At 38.4% G+C, this 5,149-nt stretch overlaps 1 pseudogene; it reads left to right on the forward strand.

Annotated features, from left to right (window-relative positions):
* The window catches only part of LOC104750936, an 8,899-nt pseudogene continuing 4,870 nt past the window's right edge, over positions 1,121-5,149 (forward strand).

The following is a 5,149-nucleotide window of genomic DNA, read 5'->3' on the forward strand; positions in this document are numbered from 1 at the left end:
AGCTGATTTATAGGCTCCTTATTAATTTATACAATGGTAGGGATGTAAATATTTTTCAACTCCAAGTCTTCTTTGATAAAACTGATGTAAAAATGTTAATATAGATATTTATAATATTATAAATAATAACTTTAAGTTGTAATATTTATTAAAATGGTAAGAATTTATTATATAAATATTGGGAAAAATGTCATTTAAACCATGAACTTTCAAATTTTGGCTATTTAAACCATGAACTTTGTTGTAGGCCATTAAAACATCAATTTTTGTTTACTAGCTTTTTTAAACATGAAGTTTCGTTGACTAAGCCAAAAAAGACATGACGTTAAATGAGATAATTGACTTATTAACAGACGTTACTATGCTGTTAATTACTTCGTTACTGACAAAACGACATCGTTTTAATGAAAGTTTTAGTTAGAAAGATGTCATTTAAACCATGAACTTTTAAATATAGGCCATTTAAACCATAAACTTGTAAATGTATGTCATTTAAACCATGAACTTTCAAATTTATGTCATTTAAACCATGAAATTGCCCTGGACGTTCGATGAAAACCAGACAACCTGAAAATTTTGGTTATCAGAGCAAACCAAAGAGAGAAAGCCTAACCGTTCGGCACAATTGATTTGGATAATCGGATTTTGGTTCGGTTTGGTAATCGGACCGATTAGTTTATTAGAAACTGCAGAAGTATATAAGCCTAACCGGTTAACCCGTTTAACCTTAGTTTAGTTTCTCTCTTCTTTCTTCGACTCTGCCTCATGATGCGATTCTGAGAAAGAGAAAGAAAAACATCAATTCATTCTTCTTCTTTTTTATCTTTGTCATGTATTTTGTGTCTTTTTGTTTTTGTCTTGAGTCTTTTTCATTTATTAGGACATTATACTAGAGCTTCAGGATTAATCATCTTGTTTTAGAACACTACACTAGAGTTTGAAAGATTAATCACCTTTTTCATATATTATGGTTTAAATGATATAAATTTGAAAGTTCATGGTTTAAATGACATACATTTACAAGTTCATGGTTTAAATGGCTTATATTTAAAAGTTCATGGTTTAAATGATATTTTTTTCTAACTAAAACTTGTATTAAAACGACGTCGTTTTGTCAGTAATGGAGTGATTAACGACATAGTAACGTATGTTAGTAGGTTAATTATCGGATTTAACGTCATGTCTTTTTTTGGTTTAGTTAACGAAACTTCATGTTTAAAAAAACTAGTAAACAAAAGTTGATGTTTTAAATAGCCTACAACAAAATTCATGGTAAATAACCAAAATTTGAAAGTTCATGGTTTAAATAACATTTTTCCTATAAATATTACAAAATATAACGTTATATTAAAAAATGTATTTCCGTTTTAATAACTAAGGGATTATAGACACTCGTTGTGTGTGTGTAATACACCCCTGATGAAACTTGAAACATATAAAATTATTATTTGTTTTCACCACAAAAATTAAGTATAGTTTAGATGCGATGCCACTGAAAGAAACAAGTGTTGAACGTTTCAAAAGAGTTGACCATGAAAATAAAACTAGAATAAAAAAATCACTATGAATGAAATTAATAAGACTTTAGTTCTGGTCTCTTGGGAGGGCTACATTATCATAAAGACATTGTTGGAGCAATAATAACAGTTTCAATCTGCCACAGACGCTTAAAGACACTCATTTCACATCAATATACGTCAAAGGGGCAATCTTTTGCGGTGTTGCCACAAAAAACTACACTCTATATTGATGGGGAAATGATAATTTTGATGAATCGGGTATTTTCGCTCCGTTCCAAGGTCAAATTTCTCAAGTGGTAATGCCAGGACCGTGTAGAAAAGAATGCCCGTACGGTCCATTGTCAGGATCACAGTCATTATGTAGCAGAAATTTAATGATTTGCGAGTTGAAGAGAAAGGATGGAGCATTTCCCGTTACACTGGCACAACAGTCTAAGAACAAAACCTGGAGCACAAGAAACATTGTGTTTGTTGCGGTTGGATGCGTTGGAACGTTTTCTTCGCTCCTAGTCATCCGTTTCTTGATCTCTAAAAGCCACCACCGATGTCGTGTCCATGACTCTGGACGTATTGATGATACTAGGAAAATAAACATACCCAAGCTTGAGAATTGAGGCTGAGTAGCTAGTTTAGGGAACCCTAGCCAGCTCACGGAGTTCTCCATTGACGAGCTGGCTCAAGCCACAGATGGTTTCTCTGTCCGGTTTCACCTCGGGGTAGGCAGCTTTGGCTCTGTTTACCAAGCTGTTTTGTCAGACGGACGTCATGTGGCCATCAAACGAGCTGAGCTCATAAACCCTGCATCGTCTGGGACAACGATGAGAAACCGACAAGCAGACAAGGATTCAGCGTTTGTTAACGAGCTAGAGTCTATGTCGCGGCTAAATCACAAAAATCTTGTTCGACTTCTGGGTTTCTACAAAGACCCAGAAGAGAGGGTTTTAGTGTACGAGTACATGGAGAATGGATCTCTCGCCGATGACAAGCTTAACAGAGACTCAAGTTAAAGTCTTTAGTCTGAATAAGCTTCTGTCGAGGATCAAATGAACTTGTTTCAGGTTGTTTGAATGAACTTAAAAAACACAACAGGAACCAAAACAGAACAAGAACAGAGCACACACACAAATTTTTACCCAGTTCACTTCCGTTAACAAGGAAGCTACGTCTGGGCCAGGATCAGTCTCCCGGAATCCACTAATCTCAGAGTTTTACAAAGAAATCTCTCACCCACTGAACCCTTACAAGCTCACTCGATTCAATCTCCCTCACTCTGTTTCCCCAAGAACATAAAACACAAGTTTACTCTTTGTTTATGTTCTCTCTACCTAACCTGTTTCTCTTATCTCTCTCTCATTTCATACACCTCCTTTAAATAGATGCTTGCTCAAAAACCTAGTTCCCTCTTCTAGCCGCTTCTACAAGTTGCCTCTTCTTTGGCCTCATGTAGTGACATCACTCGATCTCTTTGCAGGGAGCAAATAAGACGAAATCCCTTTTGCTTTTGCTTTAACAACTTCGGCGGCAAAAACGGATTGATGCAGCTTGTGGTCCTGGGCGTGAGTCATCACCTGAGCTGGCACTACTTGTCCTCCAAGCTTTCTTTGTTTTGTCTCATTCTTTGTTCACTAATCCTAACAAAACTCCACCTAGTGAACTAAGAACAACAATAAGAAAACATGTCAGTGTACTTACCTTAAATGAGAGAGATTTTTGGTCTGATTAGTCTTTGGATTCCATCCCGGTTCCTGAGTAAGATTACTCAGCCTGTACTCGTAGCTAGTTCAATGCTGCTTGAAACTTGCTAACGGGCACAACCTTTGTAAAGATGTCTGCAGGATTTACATCCGTGGATATCTTTGTTACTTCCACATCTCCATCTGCGATGAAATCTCGGATCTTGTGGAACCTGATGTCAATGTGCTTTGTCCTTTCATGATGCACATTGTTCTTTGAAAGAGCTATGGCGCCTTGAGAGTCACAGAAAATCTCAACTGCCTTCTGATCATAACCAAAGTCCTTCAGTAAACCTTTTAACCATAATGCCTCTCTTACTGCTTCACTCAGAGACATGTACTCGGCTTCAGTGGAGGACATAGCCACCACTTTGTGTAAACGCGACCTCCAACTGATAGTATTTCCACCAAGGGTGAAGACCATGCCACCAGTAGACCTTCTTCTATCAACATCTCCTGCGTGATCTGAGTCACAATAACCTCTAATAAGGAAATCAGACCCTTTCCGGTAGCACAGCTTCATCTCTTGTGTTCCCCTGATGTATCTTAGCACCCACTTGACTCCCAACCAGTGTTCTTTGATCGGTTTACTCATAAATCTGCTAATGACCCCAACAGGATAGGCCAAGTCAGGCCTTGTTCCGATCATAGCATACATAATGCTTCCAACCGCATTAGAATAAGGAACTGTCTTCATGTACTCCTTGTCTTTGAGCAGTTGCTCATCAGTAGCCGCCTGCATTTTTAGATGAACTCCAAGTGGAGTTTCTTGCTTCTTTGCTTGAGCCATTTTGTACAGTTCCAACACTTTCTCAAGATAACCTTCTTGGGAGAGCTTCAGTGTTCCTCTTTCTCGGTCTCTAATGATCTCCATACCGAGAATCTTCTTAGCTGCACCCAAATCTTTCATCTCAAACCTCTCGCTTAATTTCTGTTTCAGACTTGAGATTACTCTCATGTCTTTAGCTGCCACCAACATGTCATCAACATAAATGAGCAAGTAAATCATGGAACCATCTTCAAGAGTTTTGATGTAAGCACAATTGTCTCTTGCACTATAGATCTTTTCATCTAACTCGCCATGAAGAAATGCAGTTTTGACGTCTAACTGTTCCAGTTCGTAATCTTCTTCTACAACAATAGCTAACAAGATCCTTATGGATACATGTTTTACCACTGGTGCGAAGACCTCCGTGTAATCAACACCTTCTCTTTGTGAATACCCTTTAGCAACAAGTCTGGCCTTGAATCTTGGTTTCTCAACTTCAGGAATCCCAGGCTTACGCGTGAAAATCCACTTGCAACCGATAATTCTTTGTCCCTTAGGCGGTATGACAGCAGTCCATGTGTGATTCTTAACTAGAGAATCCATCTCTTCGAGCATTCCACCTCTCCATAATTCCCAATCAGCATCTCTTAATGCCGCTTGATAAGTTGCAGGTTCTGTTTTGTCTCCATCAAATGTGGTGACTAGAGCCTCCCCATCAAATTCATCTTCATCATCTGTTTCTTCTCCGAAGTAGCCTTCCACATCAAACCTCTTAGGAGCAGTGATGTGTCTTCTTGCTCTATCACGAACCAAATGATAACTCTCAGGTGAATCATGTATAGGATCTTCAGGGACTGCGTCCTCCTCTGTTTGGTGATTGTTTTGAACAGGTGAGTGATCTCCCAGGGATACTGTTTCTTCCAGGAGATCTCCACCTGAGCGTGTATCACCAGTTTCTTCGAGATCAATATCCAGAGAGCCGCTTGATGCTTCTTCTTCTGAGTTTTGATTTCCCTGCATCAGATCCTTGTAGACTGCATTTTCTTGAAATAACACATTTCTGCTAACTGCAACTTTCTTTTCTTCTAGCAACCATACCTTGTAACCTTTCACTCCATCTGGATAGC

Source organism: Camelina sativa, chromosome 2 (assembly GCF_000633955.1).
Source record: "Camelina sativa cultivar DH55 chromosome 2, Cs, whole genome shotgun sequence".
NCBI classification, from domain to species: Eukaryota; Viridiplantae; Streptophyta; class Magnoliopsida; order Brassicales; family Brassicaceae; genus Camelina; species Camelina sativa.